This window comes from Erythranthe guttata, chromosome 2 (assembly GCF_056151865.1).
Source record: "Erythranthe guttata isolate IM_541 chromosome 2, IM_541, whole genome shotgun sequence".
Taxonomy (NCBI): domain Eukaryota; kingdom Viridiplantae; phylum Streptophyta; class Magnoliopsida; order Lamiales; family Phrymaceae; genus Erythranthe; species Erythranthe guttata.
Window position 1 is genome coordinate 14,628,186 of NC_142534.1, and position 21,848 is coordinate 14,650,033.

At 33.4% G+C, this 21,848-nt stretch overlaps 1 pseudogene; it reads left to right on the forward strand.

The window, feature by feature from the left end:
- Nucleotides 1–19,154: 19,154 nt before the first annotated feature.
- Nucleotides 19,155–19,978, forward strand: LOC148772426 (pathogenesis-related thaumatin-like protein 3.5 pseudogene; annotated as a pseudogene).
- Nucleotides 19,979–21,848: the final 1,870 nt, after the last annotated feature.

Sequence of the window (21,848 nt, forward strand, 5' to 3'; positions counted from 1 at the left end):
CATTTCCTCAAACATCTTCTCAGAACACTTTAAAAAATTCTTCATTTGTTCGTTCAAATTCTGAACCACCTAACTTGGATCACATTAAATGCAGGGCTTGTTCAGGATTTGGACATTATGCAAATGAGTGTGCAAATACCTTAAGAAGAAGAGGAATGAGTTTGATTTGTGCTGTCAGTGATGAGGAGGAAGAGCAACCTGAACAGACAGAGGAACAGCAATCCACTAAACAAGCTCTCTCTGTCAGATATATCACTGGAAATGCTTCTGAAACAGAATCACAAAGAGTTTCCCTGGATGCTGCAGCACTTTCTGAAACACTTTCAGTAACTGAAATTTCTGAGTTAAACACTGATCATTATACATGTTTAAACTCTATTTCTTTAAATGCAGCAGAATCCAGCATTGAAGCAACTAGTGATGAGGAAGAAATGTGTAGAAAACTTGCTCTTGACCTGGAGAAGAAGACTCAAGCTCTAGATGCAGTCAACAAGGAAAATCCTTCTCTCAAAGAAACAATCACTCATTTGGAGGTTGGTATCACCAAGAAGGATCTTGAACTGGCAAAGGTGAAAGATGAACTCAAAGAAGCGACTCTAGCAATCAAGAGGATGAATACAGACACAACTAAACTCAAAGAGATTGTGTCACTGGAGAAGTACAACAAAAATGAAGGTCTAGGGTTCAAAAACCAAGTGAAGAAACACAAGCCAGTAAAGAAGAAGGAGATTGTCTTTGTAAAAGAGAAGGGTTCAAATGGAAAAGAATGCAGAAATTCCACAGTCACCACTTCAGAGTCCAGAATAAGGGGATACATTTGTCATGACTGTTTCTCACCAGGACATACCCGTCCATTTTGTGAGAAACTAAGTAGTGACAAAATGTTGTACAGGATGAGTCACAGCACTCTAGGGAACACCTCCAAGAAAAAGGTAGAATTTACCAAAAAGGAGTGTAGAATATGGACTCCCAAAGGTAAACTTATGTACAAAGCAGTATACACTTCTTTAAATGCTAACATTTCAGGTTCATGGTACTTTGATAGTGGATGCTCTAGGCACATGACTGGAACTAAAGAGTCTCTATCAAACTACTATACACTCAATGGAGGACGTGTAACCTATGGAGGAGGAGCTAAAGGCAAAGTGGTTGGACGTGGAACACTCAGTCTTGAGGGACTTCCAAAACTTTCAAATGTCTTACATGTTGAAGGATTGGGGTCAAATCTCATCAGTATTAGTAAATTGTGTGATGATGATCTGCGTGTTAAATTTGATAAATACTGTTGTTCTTTGTTTGATAATCAAAATCAATGTGTACTGACAGGTTCCAGATCAATGGAGAATTGTTATCAAACAGGTGACACCATCTCATGCAAGAGCTCAAGAGTAAGTGAAGTAGAGTTGTGGCACCAGAAACTTGGGCACACAAACTTCAAAAATCTAAAGCTGCTCACCAAGTACAATGTCATAAGAGGAATTCCTGATCTCAAGATCAAGGACATTCCTATGTGTGGAATGTGCCAGAAGGGAAAGCAAACTAGGGTACCACACAAAGTGTTACAACCCGTTGGTACCACCATTTGTTTTGAACTTGTACATATGGATCTTATGGGTCCTATAGAGGTAGAAAGCCTAGGTGGTAAAAAATATGTATTTGTGTGTGTTGATGATTTTTCGAGATATACTTTGGTGTATTTTTTAAGAGAAAAATCTGATCTAGAATACATGCATGTGTTTGGATGTGTTTGTTATGTCCTCAATGATAGAGATCATCTAGCTAAATTTGATTCCAAAAGTGATTTGAGTTTGTTTATGGGATACTCTAATAACAGTCATGCTTATAGAGTATACAACTTAAGAACTCGAACCATTATTGAATCTGTAAATGTGGTATTTGATGACTTTGTTGATCTCCGCAGTAAAACAGCCGAAGATGAAGTTGATGATCTGATTGCTGAAGGAGAAACAACAGGAGGAGACACTACTGCCACAGATGCTCCAGATATAAACAGTCCAGTGTCAAGAGAAGAGGGTGTTGAGACAAGTGTTACCACATCTGACTCAATACTTCCTACAGAGAGCATAGAAGCTGAACTGCAGCCAACTCATGATGTCTGCAGAAAGGAACCATCAAGTAGAATCCAGAAAAATCACCCATCGACTCAAGTTGTAGGAGATATCTTTGATGGGATAAGGACCAGAAGAAAAGAGAGAGTGAATTACAGAGATATGGTAAGATTTGCAAATTTATCTTCTAAATGTACACTAACTGGAACTACTTGCTTTGTATCTTCAGTCGAACCAAGGAATATTGCAGAAGCACTGAAGGATGAGTTTTGGATTAATGCAATGCATGAAGAGCTGAATCAGTTCATCAGGAATGATGTTTGGTACTTAGTTCCCAGACCAAGTCATGTAAATGTGATAGGAACTAAGTGGATCTTCAAAAATAAAACTGATAAAAAAGGTACAGTTGTTAGAAATAAGGCTAGGTTAGTAGTACAAGGTTATACTCAGATTGAAGGTATAGATTTTGATGAAACCTTTGCTCCAGTAGCTAGAATTGAATCTATTAGGTTACTTCTTGCTATAGCTTGTTTTCTTAAAATCAAATTGTATCAGATGGATATCAAAATTGCATTTATGAATGGGGTTTTAAATGAGGAAGCATATGTAGAACAGCCCAAGGGTTTTGAAGATTCTGCCAAGCCTAATCATGTTTTCAAGCTTAAGAAGGCACTGTATGGTCTTAAACAAGCTCCTAGAGCTTGGTATCAAAGACTCACTGACTTCTTACTTGAAATACAGTTCAACAGAGGAGAGGCAGACAGAACCCTATTTGTTAGAAGAACTAATAATCATATCATTAGTGTTCATATATATGTTGATGATATTGTTTTTGGCTCTACTTGTGCTAACCCTTTTCAGTCTTTTGTAGATTCTATGTCTCACACTTTTGAAATGAGCATGGTAGGAGAGTTGAATTACTTCCTAGGACTCCAAATCAAACAGACAGGTGAAGGAATTTTTGTAAATCAAAAGAAGTATGATCTCAATCTGGTCAAAAGATTTGAGTTGGAGTCAGCCAAGCACATGAAAACTCCAATGGGTTCCAGCCAAAAACTGTCCAAGGATGATGTTGCAGAAGATGTTGACAGCACCCTTTACAGAAGCATGATTGGAAGTCTTCTGTATCTAACAGCAAGCAGGCCTGACATTATGTTTAGTGTTTGTGTGTGTGCCAGGTATCAAGCTAATCCCAAAGTCACTCATCTTAAAGCTGTGAAGAGGATTATTAGGTATGTTGCAGGTACAGTAGATTTAGGGATTCAGTTTTTCAAAGACACTAATACAAACTTGATAGGTTTTAGTGATTCTGATTGGGCTGGGGATATCAGTGACAGAAAAAGCACCTCAAGTGCATGTTTCTTTTTGGGGAATAATCTAGTTTCTTGGTTTAGTAGAAAGCAAAACTGTGTATCTCTTTCAACAGCTGAATCAGAATATGTAGCTGCTGGAGGATGTTGTGGTCAACTAATTTGGATGAAACAAATGTTGGGAGATTATGGGTTGACCAGTGATACCCTGACCATATATTGTGATAATTCAAGTGCTATTGACATTTCAAAAAATCCTGTTCAACACTCACGAACTAAACACATAGATATTAAACATCATTTTATTCGTGATATAGTTGAGAAAAATATAGTGTGCTTAAAGTACATTCCTACAGAAGATCAGCTGGCTGACATCTTTACAAAGGCATTAGATTATGAGAGGTTTTCTAAACTCAGAAAATCTCTCGGGATGTGTACTCAATAAACATGTCCTGAAAAATGTTGCAGCACCTCATCAAATATCTTAAGCTGCAACATAATTTACTGAAGCTTAGCTTCTTTAAATAATGACTTCACTGTGATGAATTATTTTTCTAAATAAGTAACTGGAAGTCTTTCACCTTGAAACGTGATCATGCTTCATGTAAACATTTAGGGAATAATTACGCTCACATAAGTCAAACTCCTCTATTTTGATAGTCATATCTTAGTAACTGAGGAACCTTCAAACTGAACACTTGATCATGTTCCATGTGAATTGTTTGACTTGAAAATAAGAGTTAAAAAAAAAAAAAAAAAAAAAAAAAAAAAAAAAAAAAAAAAAAAAAAAAAAAAAAAAAAAATATATATATATAATAAAATCTATGCCTGTTAGCCAATTTTTTCTCACACTATTAATCATTAATAGATGTGTTTTTTATTTTTGTGAATATTTCGTGAGTGATACTGTTATTATCTCTATTACTATTATTTATATTGAATTATCACTATTTATATGGGTCATGGGGTACATGGGTTAGTCTTTCATTTTCCACTAAGTCCACTCCTTATTGTGCCATGTGTCACGTTTTGTTTTAAACTGCCACATAAACCTTTATTCTCCTTAATCACACTTTCTCCAAGAAAAACGCACACCACTTCTTCACCTTCTCCACTTCGATTTTTTCTGCAAATTAGGGCTTATAAATTTCGTGCTTCTCTTTCGAAAATTCACACTCAAAAATCAAAAGCACAAGAAGCATTTTTTATCTACTGTATCATGGCATCTCCTCCTAGAAATCCTCTTCCAGCCGTTGATGATGTGCACAAGGATGCTGCAGCACCTGAACCAGCAGACCCTAATCTAGCCATCATCGTTCATCCTGTCAACCTTGAAGCCATGCCGACCAGCTTCATTGGGCCCGGTGACGAGCTGAATTCGATTGACCCAGACAACTTCGAGTACGTGGGTCCCTCTTCCAATGCAGGAAGGTTTCCAACTCGCCGGTCCAAGCGCATGAATTCCTTCCCAGATCTGAATGCTACTGGATCACAACGCCGGAGGGGAGGACATTCTCCCAGCACATGCGGCAGAGGTGGAAGAAGAAGCGACAGAGTCGGTCGCACTCCAGTTAGGCCAAACCCACCAAGTGGCCTTCATTTGGTTGATGAAGAAACTGATGACGAAGAAGGAGATCCTACTTTTGCAGAACCAAGCCCAAGCTCTCTCCTTAAGCTCTACAAGACTCATCTCCACCAGCATCAACTCAGGGGGAGACATTTCAGTCCAACATGGCAGCAATTTCCTCTCAACATTATGTTTCCGAAGATGTTGCTGCACATGTTCCTGAAAATGCTGTTGCACCTACTGTCTCAGACAATGCTTCTCAAAATGTTGCTGAGGATGCTGCTCCCTACCAGGATGAAGAAATGCCTGATTTTTCTAGGATGTCCTCTGTTGAGCATGTTGACATTCCCACTGTTGATGCTCAGGATTTCACTACCACTGAAGAAACACCCTCAGCCCCAAATGAAGATCCTCTGGAAACTCTGACAGAGGCAGCTGTTCAAGCAGATACAGCACCTTCCCAGGCTGAAGAGGAAAAGAAAAGTGATGACAGTTGGGAAGCGCCCTTGCCTCTTTCCGCAAGAATTTGCCATCCTCAGAGTCAGACAGTGATTCTTCCGAGGTCTCATCTCAGATGGAAGAAGATGCTGCTTCACGTGTTGCATCACCTGAGCCAGCATACATCCCAGGCGAACTTGAAGACTCAGAAGAAGAGGAATCTTCTGAGGAAGAAGAGCTGAAATTGAATGGGAATGATCTGTCAACTCCTTTTGAGGTAAACAATACTTTCAGTACAACCTTTTATTTTGAATCTGATTCAAATCATGAATTGCCAATTCATTAAGGAGAAGAAAATTTCCAAGGATGAGTTTAATAGACATAGGATTACTGATTTTCTTGATCAAAGAAAAATCCTTAGTCTAGTTGAGATTGTCTGTCCTTATGATCCCTCTGTTGTGAAGGAATTTTATGCCAATTTACAAACCTCTTTTTTAAAGAAAAATTCTCCAAACTTTGGAAAAGTTTTTTTTTGTGCGAATCAATTTTCTCTTTTTCTCCCAAAATTATCAACCCTCATTTACAAACTCCTATTGTGATTGATGAAGATAATTATGGTGATTTTACTAAGGTTTGTAAAACTATTTTTTGGCAATCGTTTTTAAATTCTTCTCTCATCTACTCCATTCTGCTTTCTCACACTTGGCATGATAATTATTTTTCAAAATTTTCTCAAAGCTCCTCATGTCCAAGGATTTCCCTGGAATGGAGATAATTTCCTTTCAACTGAATCAGGTCAAAATAATCTTGGTACTGAAGGTGTTGCTCCTCATGTTGACAACATCCCTGACATTCTTGTTTCTGTTCCTAGAGATCTCTTGTTACAACAGCTTACTCATTCTCTAGCTCAGATTACCTATCACCAGTCCACGGTGGAAATGCTTCGAAAAAACTCTTTCTGATCAAAAAGGGGGAGAAAAAGCTAGTCATGAAGCTGAAGCAGGGACTTCTCATCTCTTGGATGCCAGAGGCAGAAAGCAAGGAGTTAATGAAGAAGGAGCAGAGGAAAGCAGCAGCTGATACTGAGGAGACTTTGGATATTGTTCTGTTTTGTTTTGTTCAGTGATGAAGGAGCAGCAGCTGATATTTTTTATGAACAATATTTGGTTTTGTTCTGTTGTTATTTTTTTTTCCTCTGAACTTTTATGTTAATGTTGGTTGTCAAATTCAGGGGGAGTTCAAGCAATGACTCAGGGGGAGTTAAGCTAAAATTTAGTTTTGATCAGAAAGTTAAAAAGGGGGAGTTTGAAACACGTGGATTATTTCCACATTGTGTTTTTTAACTTTCTTATTTTTTAAACTAAATTTTAGTTATGGAATAAATAGTGCTTAGTGGGTTAAGTATAGTGCTTAGTGGGCTAAGTAGTGCTTAAGTGGGTTTAATTGTGAATATTATTCTAACTCCTTAAACTAACCCACTAACCCACTAACCCATGTTCTTGAGTGCTCTTGTAGTTGGTTTTCTTGCAGATCATGGGCTGAGGAGTGGATGCTTGGAATGCCTATAAATACCGACTTCAATACTCAAGGAAGATGATCGATTCTACGAAATAAAAACCGAGGGCTGAAGAATATTCACGAGTGTTTTAGAGTGGTTTTAGAATCGGTCGTTTGTACTCCTCATGAGTACATTCTTTACGTACTCCTCATGAGTACATTCTTTACGTACTTCTCATAAGTACATTCTTTGTAGTCTAGATTGTATAGTATATATGTTTCTAGACTTGGTTGTAAGAATGATCAAGATAGTGATTCATTCATAAGTTCTTTACATACTCCTCACGAGTACATTCTTTGAAATCTAGAATTTTTAATATTTTTCTTTTAGTATCTAGATTTGATTGTAAGAATGATCTTGAAAAAGATTCATTCATAAGGAAGAAGTTTTCGCACTCTTCTGTTTGTATTCTTGGAATACTGATTTTAATATATTTTTCCGTCCTGTAAAGGGCAAGTTCACAAGTCTTTACTTGTGAACATTTTTAATTCTGAGTATTGTTCTTTTATCTTTATATTTCCGCTGCATGTTTGTTCAAGTGTCATAACACTTAAGATAACACCTCTGTATTAAACGAATTCGGGACCATAAATTATTTTCATATTACTATTAGTATTAGTAATGGTAATGGTAATAGTAATGGTAATTGTAAAGGTAATGGTAATGATTGATATTGGTATCAATATTGATATTGGTCCTATAATATTGATATTGATGCTGGTATTGATGTTAGTATTGGTAATGGTAATGGTAATGCTAATGATATTAGTATTGGTGATGGTAATGATAATGATAACAGTAATGATAACGATAAGTGTTATGGTAATGGTAATGGCAATGGTAATGGTAATGGTCATAGTAATGGTAATGATAATGGTAATGATAATTGTATTGATAATAGTATTGATAATGATATTGGTATTGGTAGTGATATTAGTATTTTTATTGATATTGGTATTAGTATTGGTAATGCTATTGCAATTGGTAATTGTATTGATATTGATATTGGTATTGGTATTGGTATTGGTATTGGTATTGATTGGTATTGGTATATATTGGTATTGTTATTGGTATTGGTATTGGTATTGGTATTGGTATTGGTATTGGTGTTGGTATCAGTATTGGTATTAATATTGATATTGGTATTGGTACGTATTGGTATTGGTATATTAGTATTGGTATTAGTATATTAGTATTAGTATTAGTATATTATTATCAGTATTAGTATATTAGTATAATAGTATTAGTACATTAATATTAATATTAGTATTAGTATTAGTATCTTAGTGTTAGTATTAGTGTTAGCATTTGTACATTAATATTAACATTAGCGAATTAATATTAGTAATAGTATTAGTATATTAAGATTAGTATTAACATTAGCATATAAGTATTAGTATTAGTATTAGTGTTACTTAGTATTATGATTAAGATTATAATTAGTATTAGCATATTAGAATTGATATTAGTATGAATATTTATTCAGATTAGCATTATAATTAGAATTAGTATTAATATCGGCATTATGATTATAATTATAATTAGAATTAGGATTTGCATTACTATTAGCATTAGCATATAAAGATTGGTATTAAAATTACCATTAGCATTAACATATTTGCATTTCTATAGGGATTTGAATTATGATCCGTATTATTATTAGGATTAAGATTATAATTAGAATTAGTATTAAGATTAAGATTAGCATTATCATTAGGATTACAATTTGGATTAGAACAATGATTGAGATTTGTATTAGAATTAAGATTAGAGTTAATACCAGGATTAGGATTAGCAATAACATTAGAATTACTAACACTAATAGTAATATTATTATTGTCATATTAGTATTATTTAGCATTAGTAATGGTAATGGTAATTGTATTGGTATTGGTGACGGTAACTGCAATGGTAATGGTCATAGTAATGGTATTGATATTGGTGATGGTAATGGTAACGGTAATGGTATTGGTATTTGTATTCATATTGGTACAGATACCTGGTACTGGTATTCATTACTTACACAATACATAATATATTTTTTTATTTTCTTTAATTTTTCTACTAATTTGTATTGCATATCATTGATCTTACTATTTCAAGGACTTTTTTTTTATATAAAATATTTATTTTTACGATGAATAACCCGTGCAACGCACGGGTGAAGTACTAGAACAATGTATTAGTATTAGTATTAATATTTATCGTTGTATTAGTATTAGAATAGTATTAGCATCAGTATCAGTATTAGTATTAGTATCAATATTAATATTAGTATTAGTATTAGTATTAGTATAAGTATTAATATTAGTATTAGTATGATATTAGTATTAGTATCGGTATCAGTATTATCAATATCAGTATCACTATCAGGATTAATACCATTACCGATAACAACATCAGTCTCAGTATAAGTATGAGTATGAGTATGAGTATGAGTATGAGTATAAGTATTAATATATGTATCAATATATGTACGAGTATTGGTATGACTATTGGTATAAATATTAATATAGGTATTAGTATTGATATTAGTATTAGTATCAATATCGGTATCGGTATCGGTATCAGTATGAATATAGGTATCAATATGTGTATATGTATCAGTATGTGTATTAGTATTAGTATCGGTATTAATATCAATAGTAGTATCAGTATCAGTACCGATATCAATATCAGTATTATTATCATAGTTATTATCATTATTATTATTATTATTATCATTATTAGTATTATTATTAGGATTCGAATTCATATTAGTCTTGGCGTATTAGCATTAACATTAGCATTAGCATTAGCATTAGTCTTAGTATTAATATTAGTATTAGTATTAGTATTAGTATTAGTATTAGTATTACTATTAACATTAAATATTCGTATTAGAATTAACGTATTATTATTAATATTAGTGTTGATATTAATATTAGTATTAGACTATTAGTATTAATCATCGTATTAACATTAGAATTAATATTAATATTAGTATTATTAGTGTTGATTTTAGTATTAATATTAGTATTGGTATTAGTATTATCAATGTTGGTTTTAGTATTAGTGGCGGTAGTAGTTGTTGTTAGTGTAATATTAGTGTTAATATTAGGGTGGCATAGGCAATTGTACGCTGCAGTATCCAGAGTTAAAAGTAGATTTGAGATAAAGATATTTATCAACTCAGAATCGGGCGATATAACTAAAATTACGAGCAATGTTGTGTGCACAAAAGATTTTCAGCGAATATGAAGGTAAATCACAAACAAATGTATATTTTGATTCAATAAAATATTTTTTTTGGTATTATTTACATGTATATCAACTGTTCAAAGTTTTCGCTTGTTTTATTTTATCCAAAAAAAAATTTAAAAAAAAAAATTGATCCCGTGCATCGCACGGGTGAATTACTAGTTCTAAATAAAATATTATAAACTAAATGAGGGCTAAATTTAATTGTCTGAAACTCGAGAGAAAGAAAAACAAATCTTTGTATTCCGCTAGCATTAGGTTGAATCCGATTAAATCACAGAGATGATACATCAATGGAGATGAAAATACAAAATTTGTATTCAACACAAAAAAATAAATAAACAATAATATTGAATTGAAAATTTGAATTTATGATTATTGGTGTGATTCTTTTAGTTTTAATTCAATTTGCTCTAGTTTAGAGAAAATGAAAAATACAAACAAACACGTTTTTCAAGTTGGATTTTAATTACAATTGCAAAACTAATTACTATTAATTTCTTGGAACACGTGGTAAGAAGAGACCCGATTCAGTGCTGGAAGCAATGACAAAAAATGAAAAGATGAAATAAAATGATTTACGCGGTATTAAAATTACGAATGTCGTTCATAATAGTCTTCTCTTTCTCTCTCTAAAAACAAAGTAGTTATATATATTAATGTGTGGTTAATTATGTGAAAATCCCCGGAAAATCGCGATTTGGGATTGTTGTTAATATTGGGTTTTCGATTTTTCCACGCCCACAACGGGTGTGTGAAAGCAGTTTCCACGCCTAAACCAGGCGTGAAAACTGCTTTCACACGCCCATTATGGGCGTGGAAAATTGGTCGGGCGTTCGGTCCAGACGCCGTGACCGACTTCTGGACCGCTCGTCCGGTTCAAAAAAAAATTTGCCCAAGTATAAATGAAATGAATGATTATATTTTAAAAAGTATTAGTTAAAAATTCGTAATAGCCTAGTTGGTCAGGTGACTCGTCTGTTAGACAATAGACTCATGTTCGAGTTTTAACAACAACGCGTACTTACACAATACAAACCCATGTATGGGTCCTTTTTGCCCAGTATAACTGAAACAAAGAAATAATTATAATTAAACCTAGTTGGTGAGGAAAGTTGGTACTTGCACAACACAAACCCGTGTACGGGTCCTTGTAGCAGCCCAAATATATGATATTTTGATTAAAACTCAGTCTACGCGCCCAAATCGTGCGCGGGAAGTATTTTTGCACCCCCAAACCGGGCGTGGAATACAAGACCTAGCGTTCAGTTTGGGCGTGAATCGGGCTTTTTCGCGCCCAGATTAGTCGTGAAACGTTTGTTTCGGCGTCCAAATTGGTCGTGAGTCGCGTTTTCGCGATTTATAGAACAAAAACGAACAAAATTTACCTCACTCATTGAGTTCCGTATCTCGATCCTCATTCGATGCACTCATTTTTCTTTGCAAATCGCTACAATAACATGGGTTTTGGAAAGATTTTTAATATAAGATCTCTTTAAAGTAAAATTCTAAAGAGAAAAAAATAGGTAGAGAGTGTATTATTTAAACATGCATTCAAGTTTCATAGTTGGGCCCCTGCGTTTTGTTTTTTATAATTTGGGCCCCCGCATTTTTAATAATTTGGGCCCTCGCATATTTTTTTGATAATTTGGGCCCCCGCATAATAACTCCATTAAGATTTGATCAAGTTTACTATTATTATTATCCTAAACTAAATAACGAGATTTGCTTCCTATGATTTTTGTACTAATCAATCAATAAAACGATTCTTACAAAATAAATATTAGGAATTACTATTATATATAGAGAAAACAAATTATGTTGTTATGAACCTAAAAATTAAGAAACCTTTGGAAATGATTCTCATCAATCGTAGCGTGTACATAGATAAACATTACATTATTTACAATTTATATATATTATAATGGAGGCTAGAAAAAAATAACATTACATTATTTACAATTTATATATATTATAATGCAGGCTAGAAAAAAATTTCGCCTTCGTTTTCTTTTTGGTATTTGTTTCCTCCGCTAGTAAGTTATTTTTCTCTTCGTTGGAACACACTAATTTCACCTCTTAAATTTACTGACATACACTCACACAGAGAGATATATGTATATTTACATACATACATTAGTGTTCAAAATGAGTAGTTAGTTATTAATTTTCATAAAGATCCCCAAAATCTGTTGTTTTTATTGTTTTTCGTTTTTCATAAATTTCGTGACATTATTTTGTATCTTGGGTATTTTGTAGGGGAAGTCATGGGTCGAACACGGGACCAACTGGACATTTCGAGTGAAGCAAAACCAGCTGAACTATACACAAATTTCGCGTGATGTTTTGAATATGTATTTATATAGTTTATAACAGTTAAGGCTCCAAAAGCCCGCATGGGTGTAGCTCAACTGGTTCCGGAGGTGGTAAGTTGGTGCAAGATCCTAGGATCGAATCCTGGCAGCCGCAGTGTGGGAATTTCAACTCCAAATGAGGGTTGGTTCCTTGTGGGCACCAGGTCCGGGTCCGCTACCTTAACGGACCGTTGAGTTACCATGATTTACATCGTCCATCTATCCTTGTCGGGCCGAGCGATGGGGGCCCTTGGGGCGAGGGATTCGCCTTTGGTGCAAGTTAATGCCCCAAAAAAAGTCACATGTTTGGAGGCCCAAGGTTAATTGCCTTACCTATCTTGGGCTTGGGCCGGGCCTAAATAATGTCTACGTGTGTATACATATATATATATATATATAAATTTCAAATATAAGTCACTAATTTTTTATTTATTTTTTATTCTACAGTTCTTCGGAATATTCAATATTGTACATTGAAAATGGTATTTTAATTCATTTAGAAAATTATTTATATCTAATTGATTCCCTATTAATATTATTCTCCTAAATTAGATAATCGGATTAGCTTCTCACTACTTTTGGGATTAATTAATAAATTAATGAAACAATACGTTACAAATTACTATAAGAAACTTGGGGATTTTTATATTAAAAATAGAATAAAGAAATTAATATTATTATAAGCTATAAATTGAGAAGCCTTTGGAAATAATTTTCGTTAATTGGAGTGAGAGTACTATCATGAAGGCTAGAAAATTGTTTACTTTTGTATTATGCTTGATATTTGTTTTTGCTGCTCGCAAGTCATTTTTCTTTTCTAAATCTCAGTTTCGTAAATTTTTAAGTGTTAGGGAATATACTAGTTTTATGCCTTAATTCTAACCACAAATCACAATCACCAACACTTACACATTTGAATGTGTGCAAATTGAGCAGTTATCCGTAGACGTGTACGGTTAGATCCCATATGATGAAATTCGCCGAGTTTAACATAAAAAATAGGGCAAAGTACAGTTTACACCCCTGAACTATAAGGGTTGTACCAGTTTGGCCCCCTGAACTACAAAACGTCCCAAATACCCCCCTCGAGTTTATGGTCAACCACTAAATTATTAACACTTTTAATTTAAATGTGCAATTACTTTTCTGCCCTTGGGGGTTTGTTGTAAGAAACTTAATAATTATATAATTAATACGTGTTGTATTTGTCGATTTTGTTATGAATTTGTGACGAAGTAAATTTATGGATTTTTTGGATTCAATATGTTTGCTAATTGTCCTTTTGTTCAATTTTGTGCATTTTTTGTTTATGCCCTTAATTAAATGCATAACTTTTGGGGTGATTTTCGTGCATTATAAGATGTCTTGTACCACGTAGTACAAAAATTTTGTGTATTTGAGCTGTTACTCGACATTTTAATAAATTTTAGAAGAAAAAAACGGTGTCCTTTTAGTGGTTAATAATGAGAAGAAAAACGGAAATACGAGAAAATAAACCCGAAAATATGGAGCAAAAAAACTTGACAAAATAAAAAAAAATTAGTGAAAAAAATTTAATATATATATATATATATATATATATATATATATATATATATATGAGTAAACTGCAAAAACTACCCCTATGTAATCTCAAAATAGCAAAAACCCCCCTGTGATAAATAAACTAGCAAAAACCTCCCCTGTGAAATTATTTAAATAGCAAAAACCCCCCTATGGAACTATTTGAGGGTTGACTTGGTATAAAAAGACACAAATACCCCTGGAGTCTTGCAATTAATAAATTCTTATATTTTATAAATATTTTAATTATTTTATTTGAAAAATAATCAATTTAGTTGTTTACTATTTTTTTTAATTTCTAAACAAATAAATTAAAAAGAAAAAATATACATATAATATGTATATATATAAATACATTTTGAGGGACAATTTTGTCATTTCAAGTCTAAAAAATCAGTTAGGGGGGATTATGCCTTTGACTAAATTTCACAGGGGGGTTTTTGCTAGTTTATTTATCACAGGGGGGTTTTTGCTATTTCGAGATAATACAGGGGTAGTATTTGCAATTTACTCATATATATATATATATATATATAATTGAATAGAGGGGCAAAGTAGTCACAAAATGTCCAAATGTTTAAAAAGTAGCTAGAAATCATAAAGTCAAAGTGCCACATCAGCATTTACAAACAAAATTTAAATATAAGGGGGGTATTTGGGACGTTTTGTAGTTCAAGGGGGCAAACTGGTACAACCCCTATAGTTCAGGGGTGTAAACTGTACTTTGCCCTAAAAAATATTCAAATCTCCCCTAATTGTTTTTTTCAATTTTAATAAAAGTTCCTGACATATTTTTCAATGGTTTATATTTTGCAGAGAATAGCATGGGTAAAGACTGTAGTATTAAACTTGGAGCGAATTCTTGTGTTAACGACGCGACATGTAGGGTTAAGTGTATTCCATTAGGCTACACATCGAGTATGTGTTTGATTGGAGGGCCCAAGCCGCGACAATGCACTTGTTTCATAACGAATTGCTAGTGATTTTTTTTTTTTCTAATTTATCTCGGCATATGTAGTTTTATTATACCATTGTATTGAGTTTTGAATAAAATGTAATAAATATTGTCTCGTTTTAAATCTATTTGCTTATTCTTTGGTCAAATCTATTTAGTAGTCCCTCAAGTATATTTTATATCTCACTTTAGTCCCTCTCGTCTTTAAAATGCACTATTTCATCCCTCATCTCTTAAACTTGTTCCAAAGTGATCCTTACTCTACCATTAAGTCAATAACTAACAGAATCATTAAAAAGCAAATGGAATATTCCATGTGTTAAGGGTACGTTTCTGTGAAACAAGAAAATACATAAATCATGAAGATTTTCTTTTAATATTTTTTCCTTTCTCAGGGGTATTCCATATTATAATATGTTTCTATATGTACACGTCTCAGTGTATATATAGTATACATGATTAGTTGAAAATAAATTAAACATCCCCTTTTAGTTAGAAATTTACATAAATTGGTTTGAATGATAATCAAATAATTCCTTTACGTCATAACCAAATAATTATACAAATTACAATGGTTAATTTAAAGTTGAGGACTAAAGTGGGTTGGTTTATTCTATACTACATCGGGTAAATCTTTACCATTTATATACACACAAATACATAAATACACATATACATTGGTGTATGTATATCAACGATAAAAAATCACCTGGTAAAATCTTCACTAGTTGTAGCACATAAATAACCAATTGGGACTTAGAGGGTGTTTGGCTAAGCTTATTTTAAACAGCTGATAAGCTCCTACGTCTGATAAGATGTTTTAAGAGCTGATAAGCTGTTACGTCTTATTTTTAGGATTAATAGAGTGTTTGGATAATTAGCTTATTTCCTATTTTTACTCATAATAAGATCTTAAATAAAAAGGTGGGCTAGAGGTATTTTTTTAAAAAGTTCTTATTTGCTCTCCAACAGCTTATTTTTTTTTAAAATAAGATCTTTTCTAAAAAAATTACCAAACACTTTGGAAGAGCTTATAAGCTCTAAAACATCTTATAAGCTCCTTTTAACATCTTATAAGCTTAGCCAAACACCCTCTTAATGTATACTTGAGAATTGAGATACTATTAAAAATATTTGGCCTTCGTTTAATTATGTTAACGAAGCTGCGTCAAATAAAACCGGAAAGTTATTATACGTTTATTATTATAGTAAACTACTCCTAAAAAAATATTAGAAAAAGATTAGTATATGTTTATTATATATTTATATTTGCTCAAATTACATTTTGTTCCTTTGTTTCCCTATCTTCCACATTTGCTCAAATTAAATTTTGAAGCAAAGAATATTTTCCTGAAATTGTATATTTTATTGCTTTATTATATTTCACCTTAATTTAATCCTCATGGAATATATGACTTTTTTACATACCCTAAACATAAAATTCAGGCCTACATTTTCTCATCTACATTACTTCTTAATAACTAAGCATGGGCAGATAAAACTAAATGCCCTTAAACTAGAAATTTACTTTAGAAATTGCAGGGTTTTTTCCCCCCATAAAATTAACAATCATGCATTAAATAAAAGGGAAATATTAAGATAATAAATTGTAGGTAGCTTAGTACCGAAGTCTTGTCAAATTGCCCTAAATAAACAAACGTTATTGTTGATTATTTTCTTATTTTTCAAAGCAAGAGATAATTAATTCAATAAGGTTTATTGTGATTTTTTTATTATTATTCTTTTATTTCCTACTTAAAAATGATATTAATAATAATAAAAGAATAAGAAAAGATAAAGATTAAATGCAATAGTGATTCTGTAAATGATCATACTTAAAATGATATTAATAATTATTTTCATGTAAGCACTTTTTTTTTAATATTTTACACGCCTCTCTATTATTGGATATATATTTAATATCACATATCCTTTATCATTCTTCCTTAAAATACAAAAAATACAAAAAAAAAAAAAAAAAATTAATTCAATAGGGATTCTGTAAATGATCATACTTAAAATGATATTAATAATTATTTTCATGTAAGCACTTTTTCTTTTAATATTTTACACGTCTCTCTATTATTGGATATATATTTAATATTACATAATCCTTTATCATTCTTCCTTAAAATACAATATATATACCAACCCTCACTAGGAGAGTTGGTACCTAGCCTTTACCAATAGGGTAATGGTCTAGGGTTCGAGTCCCCCCCTCCCCTACTTCCCCTTGTAATGGACTTGAATTTACTCAAAAAAAAAAAAAAAAAAATACAATATATATATATATATATATATATATATATATATATATATATATATATATATATATATATATATATATATATATCAAATAGTGCAAAATCCAAATCACCAACAAAATGTAACATTTTTCAACAATTAATATATTCTAAAAAATAAAAATTATTGGACAAGGAAAATAAATAAACAATAAGTTAGGAATTAAAACTTACCACAATAGAAGAGAATATGTGAGAACACATTTATGGAGCACCGACACATCACTTGTTGAAAATCTCTCTATCTTTTCTTTTACTTTCATTCATGGAACGACATCGTTTTACTTTTATTATATATACACTACTAGGTTGAGAAACGAGCATTAAGAAATAAAATAAATAATGTTAATAACTTAAATATAGAGAACATAGAGAAATATTATTAATATAATGTTATATCAGTAGGACCGGCAATTGAGCCGGGCCTAACCGAAGCCCGATGGCTCGGCCCGATTATATTGGAGTCGAGCCTACTTTTTAGTGAGCCGGGCCGAGTTTGAGCCATTTTACTAAATCCGATTTATTTATGAGTCGAGTTTGAGCCTACTATGGCTCAACCCGAATAAGGCCCGACCGATTAAAATAATAGTAAAATATATAATATATTTATTATTTTAATACTATAACTCAACATACAAGTTATGACCGAATAAGATTATTTGATTTTGCGAAGAAAAAAGTCAAAATAAAAGGAATTAAGTAGTGACGGTGGCAATAAGTAAAATATGAATCAAATGCCACATCTCGCCGAAATTTGAGAATATAAAATGTTTCCAATAATAAGAGTTACTAATTTTTTTTACTTCTTTCAGTTTTATTCTCAAGATTTTCAAATAACTTTCAATCATCGTTTAGGTTTTTTTTTTATTAGCTTCAATGAAGGTAAATATTGTTCATCACTTATGTTATAAAACAAATTTACTCATTACAATTATATAGTAATGGGGCCCGATATAAACCCGAAACCCAAAAAAATACATGAGCCGAGCTTGAGCCTATTATAATGAGGCCCGATGACATGTGAGCATGAGCCTATAATAACGAGGCCCGATGGTATATGAGCTTGAGCCGATCCAAGCTCGGCTCACATGGCCCGATTGCCAGCCCTAGTTATATGCCCCACATGACAGTTTATCAATTGAGCTGCAAGATAATCTGTAAAATGAATTACATTTACTGATTTACATATAATGACAAATTATAAAGATTTTTTTCTTAAGGATTATTAAGAAATAATGTAATATTGGAATGAAGATTTTGTATAGTATAATGTAATTTTTTTAAAAGGGACTAATTATACATTGAGGACAGATTGCCCAACAAAAAGGATTATTGGATGCAATTAATTGATTGCCACGTGGATAAATTGAAGGAAAATTAAATTGTAGACTATAATATTATGTTTCCTTGAGATGTATATTTCTCACATATTATCATAACTCATTTGCTTACTGTTTACATACAATTTCTAACCTAACAAGATTAAAATTGTTTGCTTGTTTGTTCATTCAATTCAATTAATAGAAAAAAAATTTAAAAAAAGTCCAATTAAAATTAATTGTAACTTGCTTTGTTTTGTTAAAAGTAAAGATAGCTGATGTGATTACTGATTGAACAGCTCCACGTGTCAAAATGTAAGTGGACAGCGTTTTACTCAAAAAAACAGGTGTTTAATTTAATGATTTAATTAATCTCTTATAAAAATAGTAAAATACTCATCTCCTCAAATGTATAAATGGCTCTCTCTCTCCTACTCTGTTTTCATATCAATCTCACTCATTTACATACACAGTCTCTCTCTCTCTCTCTCTCTCTCTCTCTCTCTCTCTCAACAGCTCGTATAATAGTAAAAATGGCGGGTTGGAACTTTCCTCTTCTTCTGCTCCAACTTGCATTGTTTTTTTCCTTGGGTTCGGCCACCGTGTTTACTCTAAAAAACCGGTGTAGCCACACTATCTGGCCGGCAACACACTCCGGCGACGGCGGTGTTGTCATCGCCGACGGGGGATTTGCACTGCCGCCCGGGGGCACCACTCATTTCCAAGCCCCGGCGGGCTGGTCGGGCCGATTCTGGGCCCGAACCGGCTGCTTCTTCGACCCCGCCGGCAACGGCCACTGCACAACCGGCGACTGCGCCGGGAAGCTGAAGTGCGTGGCCAGCGGTGAGCCCCCGGTCACCCTCGCCGAGTTCTCCTTGGCCGCCGCCAAGGATTTCTACGACGTGAGCGTGGTCGACGGGTTCAATGTCGGCGTCGGGGTGCAGCCGACGGGGGGCTCCGGCGACTGCCGCCACCCCGCCTGCGCAGGGGACGTGCTCGGCAGCTGCCCCAAGGAGCTGCAGGTTGTCGGCGGCGGCGGCGTGGTGGTTGCATGCAGAAGCGCGTGTGTGGCTTTCCACACGCCAGAGTACTGCTGCAACGGCGACCACTCGTCGCCGGAGACTTGCGGTCCGACGGCGTACTCCCTTATCTTCAAGGGTTTATGCCCGTCGGCGTATAGCTACGCCTACGACGACCGGAGCAGTACTTTCACCTGCTCCGGTGCCGATTACACCATTACGTTTTGTCCCAATTAGTTAGTTTTAATATTATTCTGTGTGTACTCTGTTATGTACTGTAATAATAATATTATTTTAATATAATAATGAGTTTTATTCGCACATCTCAATTTCTGTTAATATTTATTGTTTTTTTAATTTTATTTTCACGTTTATGTTATTCTGAGTGGAAATGATGAGAGAACAATTAAAGAAAAATATGGAATTAAATAATAATATTTTTATGTTTGTTTAACCATTAACCGGCCAATTCACCTTGGGCTTAAACTATTGGGCTATTTGGATCGGACTATTAATTAATTGGAATTCGGTTACGAAATCAGGCCCAACATCATAAAAAATCAATATCGATTTTTATTTAAATATATAATCAGATATATGATTTTCCTCTTTCTTATTTTTTTTTCTCGAAGGAAAATATTATTATTTTTAATTAGCGGCGGTTTGGGTTTGGATTATCTTCTCTGTAAAAGATGAGTTTCAATTTCCACTATCAAGTCTATCAATCGTTTGAAAGCATCACAAGGATTTGACTTTGTTCAACCGGACCGGATTATTTGACTTGTTCAACCGGGAACCGGCACGTTTACCGGTCCGTTTCGACATTGAAACTGTGTAAAGGAAAAGCCGGGGTCAAAGTAGAAAACCCGGTTCAACCGGAACTCAGCAGCCGTGGGAAACAAGATCCAGATGTGGGTGGTGGATTTAAGGGCAAACGAAAATGAACAAGAGAGAGAAAACAAAGAGAGATAAAATAATGTTTTTGTTAGAAGTTATAAAATAATTAGAGTTAAATCCAAAAAAAGCCGGGGAAAAATTAAGCGATCAAAACCCCTATAATAACGGTTCAATCAAGCACACTTTGACCCTTTTTTATTTTTGTCCGACCGATGGCGAAAACACAAAAAACCCTCCAGATAAAATGTCCAACAATTTCTAGAATTTTATGACTCAAATGAAAATTTTAAAATTTTCAATTCAGTCCCTAACACTTTCGATTAAACCCTCTTCTCCAATTGAAAAAACTACAGTAACACGCGCTTCGATTTCAATTTCTCAGCTCACAAAGACACGCCACACCCACTTAACTCTCACTCATGAGAGGAGCTCGCCACACCTCGAATTGACGATGACTTTGGAAAAGATCTGAACTCACGGCGGCGGCGGCGGCGGCGGCGGCGGCCACTGGGCAACGTTGGAGAACAAGATAGGTGAAGAAGATGGCAATGTCGGAGAAGAAGATGAGAGAAGAAATTCCAAATTTCTTCTTTTTCCTTTTTTTTTCCTTTTTAAATTAATTTATTTATATTTAGTATATATTGTTGTATTTTATTGGTTTAAAATGCACATAGAAAACTTAACAGAGATTTAGAGGGGCAATTGTGTCTTTTTGAGTTTTGACACAAAATATCGCTCAAGCAGTCACAATGATAGCGTATGAATGACCCGAACTAGAGCGGGAGGGGTGTGTAGGACTTTGACTAGGGGTGCAAGTTGGAACGAAAGTTTCAAATTCCACCGGTTTCGATTCGTAAAAGTTCCGACTTTGGAACAATTTTTTTTTATTTTGACTTCCGAAAATTTGATTTCAAGTTTTTATTTATTTATTTGGATTGCAATTGGAATTATGTAAAATAATTAGAATTTATGATTTCCGATCGATTTAATTTCCGAAGAATTTTCGATTTTCTTCAGAAAAATATACCAATAGATATCATATATTATATATACTTAATTTTCAGGGTTTTTTTTTTTTTTTTTCAGAATTTTGACATACTAAATTATTGTTAAAAGTTTTATTAGATGTTATGATGTGGTTTATTTTTACTTATTTTTTTGAACTGAAATTTAGTACTTATTAGTTTTACTTTTATCGACGTGAATGTTCTTATTTTTTGAAAATTATGAAATTTTCATAAAATTTCTTCTAAGTT